At 40.9% G+C, this 24823-nt stretch overlaps 1 protein-coding gene across 4 annotated transcripts in view; it reads right to left on the reverse strand.

The window, feature by feature from the left end:
- The window catches only part of LOC133489023 (uncharacterized), a 214509-nt gene that overhangs the window by 141517 nt on the left and 48169 nt on the right, over window positions 1-24823 (reverse strand). For 3 of the 4 annotated variants that reach the window (XM_061797642.1, XM_061797641.1, XM_061797646.1), the window contains one exon: window positions 14277-14322. The exons of the other annotated variant lie outside the window; for it this stretch is intronic. The gene's annotated coding sequence lies outside the window, so the exon portion shown is untranslated. The remainder of the gene's footprint in view (window positions 1-14276; window positions 14323-24823) is intronic. 4 annotated transcript variants of the gene reach the window in all.

The raw sequence follows: 24823 nt of genomic DNA on the forward strand, positions 1-24823 counted from the left end.
TGGTAGAGCAAGAAAAATTGGGGATGAATCCGTTGCACTAAAATTGAAAAAGGCTGAATAGGCTGTAGATGAATGCTAGTGAGATTGTTGTTCATTAGGATTGGATCAGTGTTTATGAATACTGCATACTGATGAGTTGGGTTATTCAGTGTCAGAGGCTTCAAGTAATAGCGTAAGATAGTTTGGACTGCAGAAATCAACCGAGAGCTGGGTGCTAGTCATTAGCATGCATGAGAAATCACATTAATGGCGAGGAATGCTAATGAAAGTGATTGCCGTAATCACAGCAACGTGGGTCGAAGGAGAAAGACAACAGGCGGTATCAGCTCACTTGGTGAAACTATACACTTTAAAAAAGAAAGGTGAGGGCAAAGTTAATATTTGTATTGACTGTTTGATGCAAATGCAAAATGCAGAAACATTGCATTTCTTCCCAAGATGCCTACAATCGCCAGTGTCTGCATTTACAACGAAAGTCAATCTACTTTGACTTATTTTCTTCTTTGAGAACTTCAATGTCTGCTGTTGATTATTTGTTTTCTGTCCTGCCCATACTAGTGCAGCATTTTGAACTAGCAAAGCCACTGAACCTGCCAAAGCAATCAGTACAAAATGCACTATGCAGTTATGCAGTTCCATTCCTACTGTGACCAGTCATGTTGTTCATGTATGTTATGAAAACAATTTGACCTTACCATATCTTCTAACCACTTGATAATACAATATTTGTGTTCTTTTTCATGGCAAAATGCAACTGAACAGTTGTCAAAAACAACAACAAAAATTTGCATAAAAATATTTGAAAGGTTGTTGTTAATTGCCATAGTTAAACTGCCACCATTATAGAAGCCTTATGAACTGTACAATAAAAATGTTAAATTCTAAGCAACCAGCCAAAAACATAACTGTGTTAATTTTCCTTTTAACACTGCTTTTGAGGAGTTAATGTTTTGATGCTGTCCTGAGATCTTGCAAAATATTTCTGGTGTTTTCGTTACACGTGATGACAGTTCAACCCAAATTTTTGTGTGACTCTTTGGGCCAGGACATTTTGGTTGAATTCCAAATTGTCTGGCCATTGAGTCGTTCAAATTTTGAGGTACCAATATAGAATTTTTTTGAATGCAGCATGGTTGCAAGCTCTTGCTGCTCCAAATACAATTTTTCTTGTGTGTCTTTATCTGGTGTGTGTATGAATTATGTAAGTGATTTGACAACAGCTACCCTAATAACAAATAAATTGCTAATTGCATTCCTGGCGGGATTCTGGAGGTAGACTATATCCACAATCAAGCCAATTAACCTGTATTCGTCTACTGGGACTTAGCTCTGGGGGGATGACTGTAGTTAAACACTGTAACATACTACAGTCAGGTTAGCAGAGGGCATCTGTTCAACAAATCAGCAAAGCCACTGTATGTAATCACATTTCACACCACACTAATCACTTCAGCCTAATTCATCCCCCCTATGAAAACAACCTTATGTGCTCAGGGATTGAGGGGGAGGATGGGGGAAGTGGTTAAAGAGAGAAAGGAAGGAAAAGTGTACAGGGTGTGGCGATTAAACTATATATATATATATATATATATATATATATAGGATTATTTATCTGAAGCGCACTAAATTAATCTTGGAAGTCCTGTGAATGACCAAACCCAAACAAGCCACTACTTTTCCGGCTCCCCCTTCTCCCCACCAATTTGAGAGCAGAATTCTCAGAACCCCTAATCCTTCTCCCGATAGCAACGCCCCACATGGAGAGGGAGACATCGACACCATCAGAGCTGACGAGGAAAAGCGATCTCCGCAGAAAGAGGAGCGAGCCATGGAGGGGAGTTTTGTAGAAAATGAACCCAGCCTGTTGCTAACATCAAATTCCCCTTTAATTAAAAGTCAAAATCCCCCTCACTTTAAACCCTTACTTTATAATTAAGACTATGATCTTCCTCCTCCCCCTCCCCCACTCAAAAAGAAAAACAATTAAAAACTTTGCCAATTTTACTTAAAAACTCATTAATTAAAAATTGCCAATGAACAGTGGTGCGATATTAAGGCAGAACCCCACTTTGCTCATTAGCCGCTGGTTAATTGATCCTAACGGCAATGTTTACCAAAGGGACGCTAAAGACAAAAACATTATCATTTTACCTCATCTAATTGCAGTGGTTATAGGATGCCAAAAGGGAGTTTCTGTATGGCTGAGATCACAGGCAAAGTAGATTTCAGATGATCCGCTGTGGTTTTGTCTCCAAGGCTTCACAGTCGTTTTATAGCATTTATGAAAGGTAATGGGATATTCAATATTACATACAGCACCTAAACAATTTAGCTAGGGAATAACACAAAGTGGGTAAAGCAGCACAATCAGGAGACGACGTAATTTCCAAACGATCTTCATAAATGCCCTCGGTTAAATGTAAGATGATGAAACGTCTTGTACAACAATGTCCGACCCCGCTAGTACAATACATTAGAAAAAAAGATCCAAGATAAGCAATGGAGATCTAGTTGGCACAAATCAAATACCCACTTTACAGCAGAAGGTTACCATTCATCTTGTTAACACTTTTCCTTGCCTTTCCTTCACTTGACTTTCTCATGCGTTATAAATAGAGATGTGGCGTGTTTGTTTCATGATTGACTCAATGGTTTGCCATTTGTCAGACAACAAAGCCACTGCTTCCCCTAATGTATGCACATTTTTTCTTGCCTAACCGTAATGGGATCAAGAACAACATTGTCACAGTGCTAAAACATTACTACCTGCAAGCGGTTGTGCAAGATTTTCTATCAAGACTTTCTAAATGGGGGAATTTTCATCCATTTATCTAGCTTGAAAACATTTGTGAGGCTCTCGGATTTTGGGAGATACATTTTCAACTGAAAACAAAATACGTAATAGTAAGAATAGCAGTGTAATTGTAGGGTTGCAACAGGCACTTTGAAAGCACCTGCTACCTTTCTCACTCACCCTCTATCACTCTTGTACTACCCCTCATTTAAGAATTTTAAAGAGACAGTGTAAAAAGACGGAGAGGAGATGGAAAAAAGGCAAGCTGAGTACCTACGTGCCGTTTTAAAAGATTTTATGTTCTGTTATCAGCGTTCAGTCAAGGCGGCAAGAAGCACAAAATAGTTCCAATTCGGCTACAGTTTGAGATCATCAGTTACCCTGCTGATGACATCTGCCCAGCGTCATCTTTCTCACATTTTCATGAAATTTCTCTGTCAACTTTCCACATTTCACCATCCACTTGCCTTTCGGAATGCATTCCCACTTGGTTTTAAAAAGCTGTATTTCAAATAGTTGGTCCAGATATTTTCACCCCTAACAACAGTAGGCTTTACACGTTCAGAATTTTTGGGGCCGATCACCGATCAGCGAGTTTAAAAAAAAACGATACCCGATCACCGATCCGATCACAAGATGGAGCAATGTGTCTATTTAAATGACCTGTTCATTTACTGTATATATTTGTGTACTTAATTGCTCCAAAAATTATATTTACAATAAATAATGTATCTTTGTTTATCTATTTATGCCAGCGAGGCATAGTGACAGCCAGAACAAATGAATGGTCTTCTATTAGATGGCAGGAAGTACATACAGTAATTAATGTATCCACTTTTTGTGACATTTTTGTTTGTCGATGTGCCGTGAGATTTTTCAATCGTAAAATATGTTCCTTGGCTCCATAAAGGTTGCAAATCACTGCTCTAGTCAGATCGTGTATTCTAATCAGTCAGGTCAAACCAACATTACAACATGACAGAAATAATGGGTTCTAACTTACTGTAATTCAATTACTTTATTGTAATTAAATTGCTTCACCCACACCGAAACTTTAGAGCATGAGTCAACAGAACGGCAGCATGTTTACGTACAACCGATAGTGCTAGCACTAGCTTGCTAGGCTATATACGTTTTTGTTGCCTGCTAATAAGCCGTATCTTATTAAAAGTATGTGAACATACCTCAAGTAAGCCTTAAAAGAACGTCCTGTCCTGTCCTGAGCACCGGTGACCACCAACACACGTTTTTCCTCATTTTGTCCTTCTAATACAGTCGGCGTGATCCACTCTTCCCACGGTAACGAGTGTATCCGGTCGCTTTTGAGTAGACAAGATAAAGCCCAATGATCGTAAAAAAACAGGATGCGGTGGTATCGGAATACAAGATTTTATTGCAGTATCCTGACATAGCGCAATCATGAAAGAGCAAATTTGTCTTGTACTCTGATCCGGGCATTACGTGTTGTCTGTTGTGACGTGACAAGGCTAAAAATAAACTAGCTTTTGGATTCAAATATACTGTGCACGATAGCGACGCAGAGAAAATGTCTTTTGCGGATCGGCGATGTCCCACTATCCCGAACTTTGTGCCAAAAGAAAAATTATATACCGTCATGTCTCGTGTATAATGCGAACCCATGTATAATACGCACCCCCAAAGTTGACCTCAAAATTCTGGAAAACCCTTCTATGCATGTATAATGACTTTTTACAATGCATGATTTTGCTTCTATCTATTTGATCAAAACATGAAGTATTATCTGTATTTTATTAGTTTTTTCAACGAATCATTTTGAAGTTAAGCAATTTATTTAAACACCTAATTCTTTTTATTTACTTGCTCTTATTTTAAAATTCACAGCCCTATTGTTATTTAGTAAAAGAGAAAACACACAGTTGTGCTCATATGTTTGATCACCCAGGCAGAATTTGTAAGATGTGTACAATCCTTTAAAGAAAACATAGGATCAGGCGAAACACATTTAATTTAATTTTAATGGGATTCAAATTAAACTGTCCAGCATTTCAGAAAAGCATTATCATTAAACAAAACATAACCACAAAGAAATTAATGAAGGCTGTTGTTCAGTCATTAGTTATTAGTCATTCAGTTAAAAACAGAATATTTCACAAATCATCGGCAAACCCAGTCTCCAAAGACTGCAGTTAGTCCAAAATACTGCTGCCAGTTTTTAACAAGCACTAAGAGAAGAGACCACCTCACACCGCTCCTTGTTGCACTTCACTGGTTACCTGTGAGTTTTAGAATTGATTTTAAGATTGTGTTATTTTTAAGGCTTTGAATGGTCTTATATCTGTGATCGACTTACTCCCTATGAGCCTGATCGCTGCCTGATATCCTCCGACAGGACCCACCTTAAGGTTCCAAAAACTCACCTGGTCACTAAGGGTTTTTCAGCTTGAGTCCCTCAACTGTGAAACTCCCTACCTGAAAATTTCAGGCAAGCAAAGTCAATATCCTCTTTTAAATCTCGTCTGAAGACTCACTTTTGTTGAGAGATTTTTAACTCTTTGTTTGTATTATTGCTCGTATTGTGTATCTGTTTTATTCTTAAGCACTTTTTAACTTGTTTTTTAAAAATGTGATATAAATAAAGTTATTATTATTATTATTAGCCAACCCTCTCAGACCACAACATTTCAACTCTGACTTGTTGTGGCTCCCTTTCCCATTACCAAACACGAGCGAGAATAACAGTAAAAAAAAAAAAGAAAAGAAAAAAGGCTCAATATTGGTGGCCACAGGGAGCATTGCAGTACCACAGGTTAGAGGGTACAAATACAAAAAGTAACTGGAAGCATAGAATTATCCAAATGTCTTGTCGAGATGAGAGATCAAGATTCAGAGGGCGCAACCCATTTTCCGGCTTTATTAAGGAATGACTCAATACTGTGAAATCTAAAATAAAGTCAATTAAATGAACTGCGCGGGATCATGGGAATGGCCCGCCAAATTCAATTTTGTTGTACAGATTTCAAGACTGTGATATGTTTTCAGCTGTATCCATCATTGGTCCAACGCTGAATCATATGTTTTCCAAACAGCTATAAATACAGTCAAACATTTTTATAAATTAACTTTCTTATGTCCCCCTTTCCATCACCAATTTTGGACTTTTCTTTCCCTCTAACTTCATCTCATCACCTCCCGCACCTTGGCTGGGGTGGATGGCTGCTGATGAAGGGTTGCTCTCAGAGGACAAGAAGGGAGTGTATCAATGTGTCTTTTGGTCATCTCACCGTGAAGCCTGCAATGAAAAATTCAGAGCATCTCCTGCTCTGGTCACCAGAGAGTTTCCCTCTGTCATTAAAACACCTCGGAGCAGCTCCATGCTCATGTCTCCCCTCCCCCCATTCTTCATTTGTAGATATCATTGACCAGATTAATATTCATCCCCTTATCATTGGACATTTCCTTGCTTTCATTCCTTCATCAAAGTCCCAATCTCCATTTTCTTCTCATTTCCACTTCTTTTGTTACCTATTTTCCTCATTTGTCTGGCAGACTGTGGTTTGACCCTGATTAATGTATTCCTTCTCCCACAGTGGAACGCAAACGACACAGTAAAGATGCCAAAATTGATGTTTCTCTGTTAAGATATATATTTTCCCCTGGCTTTTTAATACCCACAGAGAAAGAAGGGTCCACCAGGAAAGCATTCTGTGTTATTAACACGAGTGATATCATTAGCGTGTTCTGCAGATTTGTCACATTGTGAGCATGTTCTAAATCTGCCGTGACAATTTGATCACTAGCTTTGGATTAGAGCCATCCATCCATCCATCCATCCATACACAAACAACCAACAAACAGTCATTACCCTGGAACAAGGTAGTTAGTGTTTGCCACTTTGGCTTTGTTTATTTGCAATCTACTGTTCTGTTTACAAAAGTGAAAAGCTCCACCGGCTTGTTTGTCCGACCCAGTTGTAGCACTCTGCAACCAATGGCCTTAACACAAACACAAACGACAGGGCTCTCCATCAGCCAGATAATATCTTGTGCCACAAATTCTACAATCGTATTATTAAAACATAAATCTATGTAAACACTAAGCCTAACTCAATAACAAAAATCATAATGTGGGGTACACAGGGGATGATGTAATATGGTGATTTGGGAATCGGACCATTTGCATTTAATAGAGGGCAAAATTCATGATCTAAAAGGTATCATCATTTTCACAAAAATCAAATGGGTTTTTGATCAACTAGCCTACAACAAAGTTTCATGTAAATTGGTGTTCGACTAACAAACAAACCGCAATCAAAACAATGCCCCTTTAATCGGGGTAAAAATATAGAACTTTCAAAAACTCTGTTTTTAATTATTTATGAAACGTATAAAGTGATGGTTTCCGTCAAATGGTATTCAATGTACCACTTGTTCGTGTCAGAGCCTGTAATGTCAACCCCAATCTGACCCAGATTCCACCTTATTTAACTCTTCTTTATTCAAGATAAATTTGCTATTATTTGTTATTACATTGTGACTTATTAGAAAGGAATCTGAATTACTTTTCGTCCTTTTAGCTATTGTGATCATTTTTTCATCTGCTCATTGATGTTATAGGTGACAACCAACGACTAAACCTTGACAGAGGTCTGTGTGCTCTCTTAAGTGCTCCTCACAAACTCCTGTTTAAAGTGTTTTAAACTTTTAAAGACTTCATTCTCAAGGTAAACCTTTACTTAATTTTTCTTCAAGTGCAGTTGTTGCCATTGTCTTTTTAAATTCTAGTTTTGTAAGAACTTTGACATTTCTGCTGTTCACAGTACCCAAGAGTCATTCTTGTGCAGGTGGCATCATTTGGAGCCCGAATCTGCACAAAGAGTACATGTTTGTGGTCCAAGTCCTACCCGACTCTATAATGATTGATTACGTTCTCTTTTGGAGTTTGAATTAGGCAGTAGCTGAAACGGAAAATTGAAATTTCAACCCCTCTACACTGTCTTACTCCACCTCCCTACGGACAACGGCTGCTTTAGTCAAAGCTAATGACAGGCCAAACAAGACAGTAATAGACAATAGGAGGCTCATGTTGAGTACCAGTCAAAGGTTGGGATGCAGCTTTTCTTTAAAAACACAAGAACGTGCTTCCTAATATTTTAGTGGTAATGTACAGTAGCAACTCTAAAGGGAAAAGCCCCTGAAGTGAGGTCATACAATTCAAAATATTATGATTTTCAAGAAAATTACTCTTCTAAAGTTGCACATAACTTTTAATTTCGAACCACAGCCGTGCCGTGATTACGCGAGACCTTGATGTACCACACCAAATCTCAATTTAATGACAAAACAAGTGCATGCTGGACTTTCTATTTTTTCTTTGACTCTTTGTGGCTTTTCGATGGACGCCTTAACAAAGGTTGTGAAGAGAAGAAGAACAGAACAAAAACTACAAAAAGATCCAGAACAAGAAAAAGAAGAACAAGAAGATACACCGCAACATCACTTGTTACGATGCCTTCGTCATTCATTAACAAGTCAAGTCCGGAGTTTCGTCATCCTGAACTCCGGCTGTTTTCTCTTTGTGTGTGTGCATTTTGAATTCCAGGTTTGGATAGAGGCATGTCGGATTGTATTGCGTTGCAACCTAGAGGGTCCACACTCCATAGAATTTGAACATATCAAGGAAAACTACAAATTATACAGATTATTCACACTACTGGCAATTTTAGTCAGGGCTATATTGGGTTGCATTTAAAAATATCTACTGAAACATATACAGTATTGCAAGATTGGTGTTATAGACAGTTTTATGACAGGTCTTTTGAATAAATGGATTGTTTTTTCACCAAGCGAGTTACTGTAAATGTCAGTATGGTGGAGATACGAAGAGTGTGCAGAGTCATTGTGACAAAATAGCTATAGCGTACCAGGAATGTCAGAATATGCCTCATTTGGGCATAACACCTCAAAAGACGGTGTGAGAAATACACTGCATAAAGGTGGCTATGTGAGGATATTGTTGAAGTTTTTATATAAGGGATGAATGTAAAAATGTTTCCTCTCCATGATTCTCTTTCCTCAACAACAATCGCTCTCATATCTCTAAAAACTCATTTAAACACTTTCACACCACTCAAACATGATTATTTATTCATCCCCGCTCAATAAAGTGTTTTAATTGTCCGTACGTCTCACTGGCGCTGCGTCACACCGCTTCCTTAAAAGCACTCTCTAGGCCTTTCACACGTTCCACTTCACATCTCCCTTTAACCCCCTTCACAGCCCCCCCGCCCCGTTTTCTATTTTCCATTCTCCTCTGTCATCATCTCTCAGCCTTGCCGTCACTCACAGCCCCAATGTCCACGCCACCCCCAACCCCAACCCCAGATCCCAATACAGCCTGCCAGTGGCCTCTATCATTCAATTAAGGCAGCAGGGTGTAGCTGTTCTTGGTACCACTAATAATGAAGCCCCCCATGGCTAGCGTGCGCCAGACTGCCACAGTCATCCTCATAGATAGCATTCCTCATCTTCCTCTTCCCCAGCAATCACTAGCCTTATTACAATCATCTGAGCCCGCACGCGCGCACACACACCAATGACTGTCTGTAGAGAGACTGTGACAAGTAAGGGGGTGGATGGATGGATGGATGGATGGAGAGCCTGCGGAAGAGAGAGTGAGAAGAATGGAATTTGAAGAAAGTGGAGGGGAGTGACAGAAGATTTGTGTCAGTGTTTGTGTGTGTGTATGAGTGGGAATGTGTTTAGTAGGTTGGTTGGTGACTGGGTAATAAAGAGAGACAAGGCTGGGGGTGGGAGGGGGGGGTTGGTGATGAGATTAAAATGCGAGAGTGTTATATACACACACACTGCGTCCGTGGGTAGATGTGAGTGTGTATCCAAGAATTCTGGAGTGGCGGGCAAGCGAGACGGGGGGAGATGTTCGAGTGTGTACCAGCAGAAGTGAAGCCCCTCGAGGACCTTGTTACGTTCTGAATCCAGGATGTACATCGGCATGTATGTAATTGGTGGAAACTAGCTCGGTTTGCGGTTGAGCAGCAACGGAGGTTCAGTAGTCTTCTTAATCTCTGTCTCTCCTACTTTGTTCATCTTTATCTCACCAAACCGACATACTTCCCTCAAAATTGACCCTCTATCCTTCTGTGCTCGCAATTTCTTGCCCTGTTCATTGCTGTATGTATACCAAACCTACTAGTGTGTGAAAGATTTCCTTTGTGCATGAGTGATTTGTGGGCCAGAAATGAGTAGAGTATCCATAGGACCTCATAACTCTGTTCAGGGTCCAGGGGCAGACTACGAATGACCACTAACAGCGTGCACCATAATGACGAAACTAAACATTTACGTCATACAACATTGATATTGATACATTGATGTGATACTCCATTTAATCATTTAATAGTATCATAAAGTAGTAAACAAAATACCAAAATATGAATGTGCTAATACGAGGAGCCACTGGCTGATTGAGGGAGAATGAAGTCGATTGCAAACTTATCCACGGTGGCGCAGCCCGCTGGATCTGAGAGTGCCTGGGCTGGTCTACGAAATTAACAACACTTGTCTAACCCACCCCCTGGTCCACAGTTGAGCTGCCCGGTGTGCTGGATTTACACTGGTCACAAAAACAGGGCCCATAGAGTGAAGGCTGAGGCTGAAGAATCCAAAAAAAATGCACTTTTTTATTTCTCCAAAAATATTGTATTCGTAAGTCCATGATATATATAGCCACACCTTCCTGTGTGAGCAATGGGCCTGTCTTATTTGCTTACAGAAAAGAAAGCTATGTCGATGCTTAAAAGAATTCTGTCCTGCCAAAGAAAAAGCAAACGTGCACAAAATACATTTTGAAGATATATTTCACACTTCCATGAAGATTTTGTTATTTTGGAGCAATGAAATGGAATTGGAAATATAGAGACTTGTGAATACAATATTTTATTTTATTTTATTTTTGATGTCACTCATGATGAATAGCAATGAACTCAAGCAAAGTCTTTTCTGGCCTTTGACCCAAAAAATGAATTCTCTGTTCTGCACAACTTGCCGCTACCGAACCTCACCAGACCTCGGTGGAGAGATGTGCACAGGTTAATTTCCACACTAAACTGTACTCTGGTCCTTCAACATTCAATTACCTTTGGTTAACACACTCACTCAACCTTCTCTGTCACTGATGGAGAGAAATGATTTTCCTCTTAATTCTATTTGCACATCTACAACGAGAAGTAGGAATAAAACGTTCAACATATTTCTTGCCGCCCTGATGCACTCTGCACTTTGGATTCACGCTGACTCGTGTCAAGCGTATTGATGGAGTGGGAGGACAAGTCAATATGAGACGCCCCAAGAAGCTGTGCTGTGCACATGTGTCAAATGTATGTGCCTGTTGGCCATTTGAATGAAAACAATTGTCTTTAAATGAATGTGCTCTCTTAGCGCGTACAAGTATAAAGTATAATATCTCTTCTCATTGGAATACAAGCTAGCACACAATCATATATTCTTCTATCAACGGTGCATTTATGTCATGCCCGGTAAAGTGATAGGTCCTCGTCCAACCTGGAACGAGACCAAAGCTACAAAGGTACACTGGGAAATATATCCCAGAAATAAAGCACCAATATAGAAGCAATTCAAGCAAGTTTTATTTATTGTGAAACCTTCACTCACTGTTTATGGCGCAACTGCTGGGACACCAAAAAAAATCAGCCGGCAGTCGGAAGTAATTCCCGTCTGTTAAGGAAACCATGAACTGTCTGTTGGCTTACTGAATGACCGATACTGTGAATACTTATATCTAATCTGAAGTGACCCATATCCAATATCCCCGTGCTTACATTTACTTGACTGCCTGGTAAAATTTGAACATGCGCATGCCCAAAATGTAGGTAAATGACAATGACATTGTATGATATCCATTGACAAATTATATGGATATCTGATTATGACAACTTTAACCACCATGCAACACTTTCCAGGCACTTGCTCTCGGTTGAAACCATTTTAGCTCATAGAGATTACACGTACTTGTAAACTCACTCTTCAGTGGGCCGGTGACTTTGCATTACTCCATTCGCCACCGTCAGACATAATTTTACATGATTAGATTTTTTTATAGGATTTTTATGCACATCAGACTGATTGACTGACTTTTGGCCAGCTAGCACGGGATCCATTGGGCTAAATGCCCTATTCATAATAGCACTACAATTGACTAACGACCAGTCCAGGGTGTAGTTGGCCTTTCGAAAGGCACCCCGGCCGTGATCCTGAAAAGGATGACTAATACAGAAAATGAATGGATGGGGGCAAATGATTCAAGCCGCATACAAATCTGAGGATATACATCCATCCATCCATTATCTGAGCCGCTTCTCCTCACTAGGGTCGCGGGCGTGCTGGAGCCTATCCCAGCTGTCATCGGGCAGGAGGCAGGGTACACCCTGAACTGGTTGCCAGCCAATCGCAGGGCACATTGAAACAAACAACCATTCGCACTCACAGTTATGCCTACGGGCAATTTAGAGTCTCCAATTAATGCATGTTTTTGGGATGTGGGAGGAAACCGGAGTGTCCGGAGAAAACCCACGCAGGCACGGGGAGAACATGCAAACTCCACACAGGCGGGGACGGGGATTGAATCCCGCACCTCAGAACTGTGAGGCTGACGCTCTAACCAGTCGGCCACCGTGCCGCCTGAGGATATACAATTACAAAAAAAATGTTTTTCTCTGTTTACATTACTCTGTACTGCACCACATTGAAGAAGAAAAAATCTGAATGGGGTCCCTTCAATCATGTCGTTTAAATAGAGCCCTCGATCTACTTGATACAACTGCAGACACTTCAGATTCATTGCTGCCTTCCCACTTGACTTGGACTGATTTTTCTTTTTCTAAGAAGTTCTATTCAGATTGAAAACGTGTGCGACTTATTGAGGCCCAGTGAAGCTTTATAGAGTCACAGTGCATCAGAACAGCAGTTCCATTAATTGGAAACATGTCTTTTATTCGGGGCATGATTAAAAACTGGTGATCTGTATTTTTGTGATAAAGACTCGGGGAGATGGAGAGATATGAACAGTGCGCCCAAAGAGGAAGGAGAAGAGAGAGGAGCCCTGGAGGACCTGCATGATGGGTCATAATCCAGTGCCTACGGGAGGTGACCAGTGGAAGGTGGAGCTAAAATGAGGCTAAAAATCTAACGTTTCCCTCTGTGAGCCTGGGAGGGACTGCAAAATAAAGGAGGGCTTCACCAGCATTCTACTTGAAGGAAGAGAAGACAGAGTGTCCTCATGGTAAAAGGAGCCCGCAAATTTACTGCAACACTATTTCCAACTAGAGAAGAACAAATGTTTTGACAAAATATCACCCCATAAAACAGCAGTGAGGATACAAAAAAGAACATTCTCTGCTGCCCTGAGACATCTTTGACTGCTTCCCCAGTGGACTGACATGAATATTTATACTGTTCACACTTGAACTGACCTCAGATCTGCTATTTTACCCTGCAACTGTGAGGCGCGTCTATACTGTATCATTTTTATGTGTCAACTGCATCTGAGTTGGGCGGCACGGTGGACGACTGGTTAGCACGTCTGCCTCACAGTTGTGAGGACCCGGGTTCTAATCTGGCCCCGCCTGTGTGGAGTTTGCTTGTTCTCCCCGTGCCTGGATGGGTTTTCTCCGGCTGGCGACCGGTTCAGGGTGAACCCCAACTTCCTGCCCGAAGATAGCTGGGATAGGCTGCAGCACGCCCACGACCCTAGTGAGGATATAAGCGGTACAGAAAATGGATGGATGGATGCATCTGAGTTTTTTGCGCCACTGTTCATCATTAAGATTAAGATCATTAAGATCTTATACAGCAAACCTGGAGCAGCTCCAATGTGTGTGATTGTGGTTTTATATGCCTGATTCCCAGGTTTGATCCAGTGTCAGGCCCTGGAGTGTGTGGAAAAAGACTTGGCTCACTGCTCTGGCTCCATTCAGTTTCCCTTTGTTGCCCTTTTCCCATGCTGCTTATTGTCCCCAAAGGTAAACTGTAGCCCTGGATAATTATCCACGTATATACAGCACAGCTCTTAGTTCCGTTGAGGCCGGGTTCGATGCATACTGGCAGCCAGTCCCAAGTTTCTCTGAGGCAGGGAAGCGACAGAGCAAGACTAAAGGTCTCAGAGGGCTCAGCAAGAGATGAACTGATGCCAGGTGGTGTGCGTAGATCACAGTTAACCACCGAGTGAGAAAAGTCAGAGTTCAGTTCATGCCCTCCCTGCAGCTTCAGCACTGCCCAATCAGCTGCACACCTCTGCGGACATTATGAAACGAAGAATGACTTCCGCTACTCTCTTCAGCAACAGATTGCTGAGTTGAAGAGGCACACTTAACATTAGCCTAAACTCACAGTTGCCAGAATCACGTTTGAACGTTTTCAGAAAAAAAGAAAAACACAAAAAAGGCAACAAATAAGGAGAGTCCAATTACCTCAACCCAACCTTTGTGGATGACCATGACCTGGATTGCCGAGATTCTACAAAGACAGAAAGAAAAAACACAGTTGATATTGTGACAGTCAGGTAAAAATGACTTGGGCAATTATACTATTAGGCTAATGATAATTAATGGAGTCAGAAGCAATTCTGATTGTAAAATAAGGCTAAAACAAAGGAATCAGCAAGAGAGGGAACTGTGACAGAGGAACTGGATTGAATAAAGTGATGTATTTAAATGGCAAATCTCTGCGACGTACGTATATTTGCTACTGCCTTGTCCTTGAAAATGGGGCAAGATATCTTCACGGATTGCACTCAAAGGGCCGAAAGTCGACCTCTCAATCAATAAAAGTGTCACACACATTCAATAAAAGTGCACACTGTGTATATATATCCAATGGCACTAACAACTTTATGGCCAGGACGAAACAAGAAAAGCTTTTGTTTTGGGCAGATGGTTATTTCTCCTTCAGCATGGTCCTAAAAGAAATATCTGGTCGGAATTCTTAGACGCACTTAAAGCTCACAGAGATTTCAATGTAATGGTCCCGCATTTTAAAGGATGTCAACACAGAGCAATCGTTCTTAAATGAACAGAAACCAATTTAGCAATTTCTCCTCACACACACCACATATTTGAATAATGCCTCAAGCACTCTTTGAGTTACAAGTTTCTTTAGGCAGCGGATGCTTGAAAGTAATTCGACGTAAAGGTCATGTTTAAGAGCTGTTTGTTACTTCCACCAGCAACATCAAATCAACACGTAACCCGTATTAGCATTTATTTGAAAGGGACATCACAAGACAACTGCATAATGTAATGAAATGTGTATTTCTTAAGCTTCTTTTCGGCATCTTGATTATGATAATAATACTTTTAATCAACAACGCAAGCAGTTTAACAATAAGTTTAATATTGTGCTTGTAAATGTACTGTAGAATTTGGTCAAGGTAGACTGCTTAAACTATTTAACTATTTAAACTTGACCAGTTTTCACTTGAGTTGAAAGCAGCTGTAGGACTGAACTATGCATTGAAGCTCTGGGATAAGTTGATCATGTTTGGGCTTGTGGAACTGGCACTATAATACAGTTATATTTTGAATAATAATCGACTTGTAATTGAAGTGTATATTTTCATGTATTTTAAAGTCAACGCTAAGTGAAAATCAACACATCTAAATTTGACACGCCGCAAAAAAAAAAAAGAATATTGTCAAAAACTGAGCCAAATTTGACTGATTAAAACAAAATGACCAATTTTATAATATGAGGCTAAATCATTACAAAATTGTGAAAAATCAGGCAATTGGCTTCGCTCTCAGACGCTTGAATGGGTTGAATGTGCAGAAACCACACCCTGCTCCATTGTCAATCCAATACCACGACTACGACCTGAAAAATTGATGCTACGTTGTTTCTTATGCCTCCACATTCCTACATGTTTAAGCACCAGAAATATATTGGCAGCGGCCACTAGACGAGACTACATATTTGAAGCGGCACAACATTACACGCTTTACAGGAGTGACGAATTGTACCGACCAATCACATGCAAGTTCAGCCACCCCTTTCATCCAATCAAACCAGCATCTCCGGCGCGCAGACCAGACAGAGACGAGGAGAACCGTAGGAGGGGAGCGAGAAAGAGATTCCGCGTGGAAGGTGCGTTAAAGCCATAGAAAGATCCCAGTACGACCGACAAACAAAGAGAACATTTGTAACAAATGGCGCTTAAAATGGAATGGCCATTCATTTTTGTTTGTACTTTTCAGTGGAAAGTTCCCATTGGGAGCACTTATTAAAAGTGCACGTCATTATGAAACAAATCATAAAGGTTTTTCACAAACAGAAATGAAAATATTGAAAATTCTTTGACACTTCTATTGTGTAAAAATGCTCAACAGAAAAGGAGAAACTCAAACTTTTGTCTTTATTTTTCTGTAATTAAGCGCTTTATTTGAACGCGTATATTTTTCACGTTTTATTTACTTGCATTTATTTCGAAATGCAGCTCTACTTTTATTTAGTAAGTGAGAGAACATTACACAGTTGTTCTCAGAAGTTTGATTCCCCTGAGCTGAATTTGAAACGTGTCATTCTTTTAAGAAAACATGAAGGATCAGGCGAAACATATTTAATTTAATTTTTAATTGGATTCAAATTCAACTAAGAGGCATTTCAAAAAAGCACAATCATTTAACAAAACACAACAGTAAAGAAAATAACGAGATGGTAATACTTTGGGGGGGGGGGGGGGGCAACTGTCCCAGGACCCTGGTTAGCACATTTGCCTCACAGGTGTGAGGTCTTGGGTGCCATACTCAAATAGTGTGTAATACAAAATAATAATTTGATAAACTTTCAGCATGTCTTCAGTTCCAAGTGATTTTTGTTCAAGGAATAAGAATGTCGCTGAAATAAAGGAGACAACTTTCCTTTTTTATGCAAATGTGAATCCATGTGTACATGTGGGTGTACACATCATACCCGCAATGTAGAAAATGGTTGAGACATTATGGTTTGAACTAATAACCCGTGTTCAAAACCTGCATAATTAAAACCGCTCCGCTTGCTTTTCTTTACATCTTAACATCGACAACAGTTTGCACACATCTGTCCTTCCGTTGCATTTGAATTTGGAAAGTTTCACGAAAACTAAAAAAGTCTACGAAGGAGGAGAGAAGCGGGGAAGCTGAGGAAAGAGGGTGAATGCTGCATGAGTCAAATGTTTCTTTGCTTTCTTCTAAGAAGTTGAAAGCGTGTGTAATGGGAAATGCAAACACATTGTGAATTTGACAAGCATTTGCAATGAATGTTTGAAATGGAGAAAAAGTGACTGAGCAGAGAGAAACACTCAAGGTAATTCATCAGGGTACGTTTATAGAAGAGGATAATTACAAGACATTTGTTAAGGCAGCACTTCTACCGAGCAAAAGCTTCAGTTGAAGCATCGTGAGGAAAGTCAGTCCCGTGGTCATGAGAAGCCACAGAACACCCTAAAACCAACACGCACGCACAGCAAAAGAAGCATCCATCTAGCTTCTCAGACACGGTCCCACACACTCACTCACACATGGCCACAAGCGACGGGTTCTGTAGCGCATGAGCACACACAAACGATATATCTCGCGAGGTAAAACAAAAATCCGCAGACCTGACAAGACAAGTCAAAAGGGATCTAACGCCTTGAGGCAGAGGAAGAGTGGATGAAGCGAGGGGGCAGAGGATGACAGTTGAAGGGAGGAGGAACATTTTGTGGAGCTAGAGAGAGTGACAGGAAGAGATGAAAAGGCAACGGAAGGGTGGAAAGTATCGAGGGCGGGTGGAGGATGTGGAAAAACAGTGTGGGAGGACGCAGAGATTGCGAGACTACGGGTGAGTGAAGAATTGCTAAAGAATGAACAAGTGTGGGAGGAGTGGGAATGGGATAAAGGACAAGTGTTAAAGCGCAGAAGCAGAGGAGATGGATGCATTTGGGAGGTCTTAAGTGGTCGGGTTGGGAGGAGAAGGAGATCCTGTGCATGCGCCCCAGATGAGAGCAAAAGAGACAAGGTGATAAAGCGTCAAGCGAGTGGACGCAACCAGAGTGATGGATTTGCATTTCGATGTTCGTCTTGCATGTGCGAATGGCCTGAGTGGGCCTAAAACATGCAGCGGAATGGGTGAATGATGGTGAGTGGGGGTGAGGGGGAAAAAATGGACAAAGTGAGTTGGGGAGATGGTGGCGCTGATTCATTGATGCTATCGAGGCACGGGGAGATGTGGGTGACACAATCTCAAATTGGAAATCGCTGTTTCAATCTCGCCTCGCTCGCCGCACGGCAACCCGCTCCGCTGATATCAAGCGGCCTAATTCTATTAAAAGTATCCCATGAGTGAGAAGATATGTATGGGGGGGTGGGGGGTGGGGGCGATGGTAGGAAAAAGAGGGCCAGGGACCGAGCGGCATAACAAATGTGAACGACAACAATGAGCCTGGGGTCCCAAAAGAAACTTTGGCTTGTCTCTCACAATATCTTTTTACTCTATCACCTCTCTATCTCAACAAATCCCTCCCGTTCATATACTGTATCTAACTACCCATCTGTCTGTTTATCGCTTCATCCGTCTGCCAGCCCTTAACCACCCCCCCTTCCCCCCTGCAGTTAACTCTTCTCATTTCTCTTTTATTGTACCTCCCGTTTCACCTCTCAATTCTATTTTATTATTTCCATTCTTCAAATCCATTAACTCTATTTGCTTTTTGAGTGCCGCATTAGTCTCACAGTTGGCTGCGCTTTTAGTCTGCACCCCCTTCTCCTCGACCAACAGCAGTGCTGGGATCAGTTCTGCAGGTTTGATTAAGTCAGGACTAAATGGCCAACTAATCAGCAAGTGGCTCCATCTGAATTTTACAAAGGCCATTTGTAACTGCCATTTGTTCTCCCTCTTACAAAGTAACATAATGCCATTCACTCACAAGTTAAAAAAAATTATAATAATAATAATAATAAAGTGTTTGTTGTTTTTAAGTTTCACAGGAGTTAACTTCTTTTTCGGTGGTGAGATGAGTGAGGTGAATGAATCTCCAATGTCGCTCACCTTCGCATTACACCTCCATCATGCATTCATTATTCTTTGTTTTAATATTAACAGTGGTTCACTTCGACAATGAAATGGCCATAAGGCATGTTGTAATGCTATTTAAAACCTTGCTTGTACAGTATAAAAAATGCAGTTTGACACTGCAGCTGATTACTTATGCTTCTCCTGGTGCTTGACTAACATTCTGGACCTGGCTTTTGGTCAATTTTAGGTTTCACTGTGTTTGTTAATTATATTTTTCGATGAGGAAGGTTGAGACCCTTAAACTTCCATTAACATATGTTGCATTTTTATATGTAAAATTGGACTATTGATTTTTTTTTTAATGAAGAAAACAGCACTTTGGCGAGAGTAGCATTTTATTTCAGCAAGCTCGGTTCTCATTTTATGCAGTTGCAGAGTCAAAGGAAATACAACAATTTTAAGAACAGAAACAAGAAGAATGTCTCATAGAGCACAATATGAATAAGGGGTCGGCTCGTGATTTTAAAAAAATAAAATAAAATAAATGCATAAACAGCTATGACTCCAGAAGCCAGGCAATAAAGTGTCAGCCTAATGAATTAATCAAACAGTCATTAGTTCCTATCTGCTGTCCTATGAGCTGGCCACTCTCTCTCCCTTTAGATAAAGAGAAAACAGACCATGCAGGGAGTGAATGCTCATTCAGCTGTGAAAGAGACCACTGTGTGTGCGTGTGTGTGTGCGTTTGTCTGTGTCGTCGCACTGCCAGCCTGCCTCTGTGCTGAACTATTGAGGCTAGCATGCATGTGCGGATGCGTGCTTGCACCCATTACGCTTAGTAGTTCCCTGCTGATGATGGCCTGTCATACCAATAAACTCCCTCTGAAAGCCTGAGGGAGGGGGGTGTCTGGGTAATGTAGATGGCACCGAGGCAAGGTCAAGTTGGGGTGGAGAGGAGGGCGGGGGTGAGGAGAGGGCAGACAGGATGGAAGAATTAGGTGCACAGCGGGGGGGGGGGGGGGGGGTCGAAGCTGAGCGGTCAAATACTTGGATTAGCGAAGAGAGAGATGAAGAGATTGAGAAGAAACCGCTTGTGTAATCTTGGCCTCTAAAAATGAGTCGGCTACTTCTGTGGTCACATGAGGAGATTATATCGAAGGGATAGTTATATGGTGCCACTACTAATAAGAAAGAATGAGGACTGGGGGCTTAAGACAATAGCTCTCTCTAAAATAGCACGATAAATAATACTTAAGAAAGAACGCTTCATTTGCTCGGAGGAGAACGGATTGTTCCACAAGAAATACATTTTCAGAAATGCACAGATAAAAACCAATTGTTTGTCTCAATGTTTCCCTTTCGCTGTCCTTGAGTTGCAACCTCGACTGCTAAACTGAGTACACGACAAAGTACACAGACAGCGTCAATGATGTATGCAAATTGAATTGAAATGAGGAAAATGGGCCACAGATCCCGGAATAGCAGAACAAACGCGACGGAATAATGAATTTAAATTGGTTAAGGTGCACTGTGTGTAAAGTGCCCCGCATTATTTAGAAAACAGCCATTCGACACCAGGTTATGAACAATGATGGTCGCATAGGCAGAGCTCTCCCAAAACAACCAACAGACAGACAAACGAGCTCCAGGGGCTTAGGTGCACACATAGTTTTGCAAATAAAAAATATCCTCACGCTTTTACAGCACACATATATTACATTGCTTCTTGCATTGCATTTTTCTGTGGAAATTTGTCTCTAATCTAGCCTGTTCGCACATAAATATAATAGCATTTCACATAAATATGGCCTGCTGTATATACAAACTGATGTTTTGGAAATATTCTCTCTTTTAATGGAATAAATAGATTACCCTACTTCACTCACTAATTTGAAATGATGGTTAAATAAGGCAGCGTGAAGTGTTGCAGTGTTTTTGCAGTACAATATAGTGTTTTCAGTGCAGCAGGTCTACTGTGTTATTTCATTTCACTAATGATTGACAATAAACAGCGTAATTAGCTCTCAGCTGCGAGAAAAATAAACATTCTAACAATTGTTATTTTTCGACCAATTTAAATAGGACTACGTAGGCAGTAGCTAATTATCCTTATCAGATCAGATCAGAGTGAAAATAAACTTCTTCATGAGTGTTTTGGTATTAAGATTCGTTATTTCTATGAAGAATGTGTTTTACGAAACGAAAGAAACCAAAAATCCGCCAATGAATGGGAAAATATTGGCGTTTGCATGCCGAGACGTCAATAGTTTTGTTTTTATACATACGAGAAGAGGTTTGAATAAAACACTTTGAATGTGTACGGACCCTTTTAATCAGATGCTTGTACAGATGCTTGTACTTTAGATACACAAAACGAGATTTTTTTTTCGTAATTCACTGTGGCATTGTGGGCTTTGCAAAGAAAGAAAAACAAGAAGAAAAAAAAACGAGCATTAATTATATGAAATAAATGTGCCATAAATGTGTACTTAAATGACAGTTCTTGCTGATACCGATACTCGATTACATCATTACGTCTTGCAATTGCGATTCAAATGTTGTTGTCAAATATTGTTCAAAAACGCAAACCTTTCTTGAACACGGAATAAGTTTCACTCAAATATAACACTTCTTAGAGAAACACCTTGTCATCCAGGTTTACCTTAAAGCACAGGTGTCAAAAGCCGAGGCACAGGGGGCCACATCCGGCTCATCACATCATTTTATGTGGCCCGCGAAACCAAATCATTTACGTCGACTTCCATGATTCCTGCTCAAATCCCTGCCAAAATTTCACATCCTCATATGTAATAAATAACAACATTCGGATACGCAAGACTTTTTTTTTTTGTTAACCAAACACTTTCTCTGATTTCAAAACGTATCCATCAATTTGTTGTGTACATGTAATACTATGAGGCAGTGAAAAATGGATATGATTTCCGAAACATGACGGACCTTGTGAGATAAACCGTACCAACGATGTGGCCTGCGACAAAAATGAGTTTGACACCCTCTCCGTACACTATCTCCACACGGCCGACACGGTTCGTCAGTGTCAAAGAGTCTGAGCAATATTACATGTACCAGTACGTGTACGAGTATCAGTACAAGTACAGAAGTACAGTAGCGGCATCAATACCAAGAGCTAGTATACCATCCCTAGCTCAAACGATAGCGTTTGTTTTCACCGAACCAAAGCTGACAAGTGTCAACACAGTCTTAAAAACACAAGTAAACTTTAAGCATTACACACGGCCTCGCCGTCTTTTTGATCAATGGTTGAGAGCGGACAATTGGCATTTTGTCATGGATTGGATCTATCTGCTCTTCTCCACACCTGTGGCCCCCCCACCCCCGTCGCTTAAAGAAGAAAAGATTCATCAATATCCCGGATCGATGGCCTCAACGATTTAGCCTCAGCGCTCCTCCATCCTTAACACGTTGTCGTTCAGCATCGGCTGCGCCGACACATCTTATTTAACAGAAGACTTACTAGCTTCTGACTATGTGTGGAAAAGTAAAGCGCTCCCTCAAAAGAAACACCGGTTATATGGAGATGCTTAGCACGGGAATCTGAGCTCTCAGTCGGTAAGGAGGCAGAAGGAGGAGGCGGCTCTGTGGAGAAGAAAAAAATAAAATAAAAACACCCACTCACAGAGGATGCAAGCAGGAAATCATCAACACAGCAGTTGGTTAAGGGTCTCTCTTGTTGTAAGTAATAAAAGATGATGGTGTGACACCAGACAGAGCTGATAAATGTGACTTCTGGCTCCAGCAACAGATAGTTCAATTTTGTTTGACACGGACCGCCTTTCCTTCACTGGCAGCACAATGAATGGAGGCTTGGCATTTGAAAGGAAGCAGTGGGATTTGCTTGCGGATTAATCCTTTCATTAGGGAAAGAGAGGAGTTAATTGCGGTAGCAGCTGCATCTCTCATGTTTACACGGGTGACAGTTTTACACCATGTCTTGAAAGAGACAAAAAGCAATTATCAAAAAATGCAGGGCAATCTTGCCGTGATGAATTGAAGTCAAATTAGCCTTTCTTCTTCAGAACAGCTTTGCCATCAACAGCTGTGTTGACTGGCGGCGTGTGGTCTTTTCCGGGTGAATCGTCACACAACAAAGATAAAACACTTAACGTGCACTGAAGAGTTTCTAGTGAGAGCGATCAAAGGTGAGCCGCAGTCGTGATTTCAAACTCTTCATGAGACTGAGGAGAAACCGCAGGGGAGAGGGTGATGCAGGTTATGTTGCGATAAACTGTCAAATAACAAACAACTCCAACAGAAATGGGAGCTTGCCAGAACACTGCCAGATAACTAAACATTTTGCAATGTATATTTTTCAGTTCAGTTTCGGAATGGAAATGGCAATTCGTAAACAGTAGACCTCAGCCAACCTTTACTTCGATTTTATGTTGTTGTTTTTTTTAATGTTTTATATCAGGGGCCTTTAACAATTCCAAGGCCAAGGACCCCCATATGGAAAGCTGCACCGGAGACCCGCTACTTAAGTTGATTGTATATAATTGTTTTTTATATTAAACTGGCCCTGCAATAGAATACCTTTTTATTGTCACTATACACAAGTACAATGACATTGAGGTGAGATGCTGAGTATACTGTAAATGTACCTGCAATCAATACTCAAAAATGTATTTTTAACAATATAAGAACAGGTGATCATTCGTGTTTATATTTGTTTAAAGAGATTTCAATTCGTGGCTGAGCGAAGAAGGGCGGTGGTGTGGGAGGCGGGGTTGTTGGTGCTGAGCGAAGCCGGCGTTGTGACGCATGTCATTAATAGGTGGGAGGAGGGCTATTGTGTGTTTTGATGTTAATTCACTTTGTAGATAATCAAATTTATTGTCCAGTGAGTGAACGCTGGAAAAGCAATCCGACCCCGCTTGCTCCTCTGTCGGCTCGAGCCGCTAAGCGAGTCCGCTGCTTCGTAGGCCGCTAGGTCTTGCTGCGAGTGCCGTAGTTACTAAGTCACTGGATGGTGGTCATTTCAGCACGCGCTGGTGATCATAAGCTAAGTAACTGTGGATATTGACTATTGTATGGTATAGTATAGTGTTGTAGTGTTGTTGTCATAATATCCGTGACTGTCAGGACACAATACAACAGTGGCAAGTGGCAACCAACACGCCACTGAATACGGCTCTTGTTATTGGTCCATTTTTTGGTCCGATCAGTCATTTTTTCCAATAGCTTATACTTATCGTGCCTCCCTAGTGTATTTGCTTTGCTTGTCTGTCCATTTGATAGTTTTAACAAGCTACTTCAGGGTCGGTGATGTGCATTGTTTTGGACATTGCCATTTTGATGGCTCCATGTGTGCCGTAGTCACTCAAAACAGAAAAATTCCTCCATGTGTATCTTCATCTAGATTCACGTTCAAATGTAATAGGTTCGTCCTCATGCATGGAAATCTGTCGAATAGTCCGTTTGCTAACTAACACATACAATCGGCGACCAATACTTGACCACACTTTGCACTTGGGGAGGTAAGCAGAATGACCTACACCAATGATAAACAATTCTAATTTGGATCAGGACCAAATAGGAAACCACAGAAGTCCATTCATCTATTTTCGATACTGCTTATTCAGTTCTTGTTCCAGCTGACATCAGACAAAATTCAGACGACACCCTGGACTTGTCAATCACAGGGTACATACTGTATTGAGACAGACAACCATTAACAGACACATTCATACCGTCACTGAGTGGGAACTGAACCCAAGCTGCCTGTACTAGACTGTCAGTGACCTTCCATAAAAGTCATATTCTGCAAATGTCTACCATTTGTCTTAAATATTCATGCATTGGAAAATGAGCACTGCCTTATGTCACAATGTTAACAAATGTGAGCACAATGTCACAATGTTAACAAATGTGGGGAAATCCTGGGTCCACTTATTTATCTATCTGCACAAAAAATGTAAGGATTTTTTTGTCACGTATGTTTCATGAATTG

This window comes from Phyllopteryx taeniolatus, chromosome 14 (genome assembly GCF_024500385.1).
Source record: "Phyllopteryx taeniolatus isolate TA_2022b chromosome 14, UOR_Ptae_1.2, whole genome shotgun sequence".
In the NCBI taxonomy this organism is placed as follows: Eukaryota; Metazoa; Chordata; class Actinopteri; order Syngnathiformes; family Syngnathidae; genus Phyllopteryx; species Phyllopteryx taeniolatus.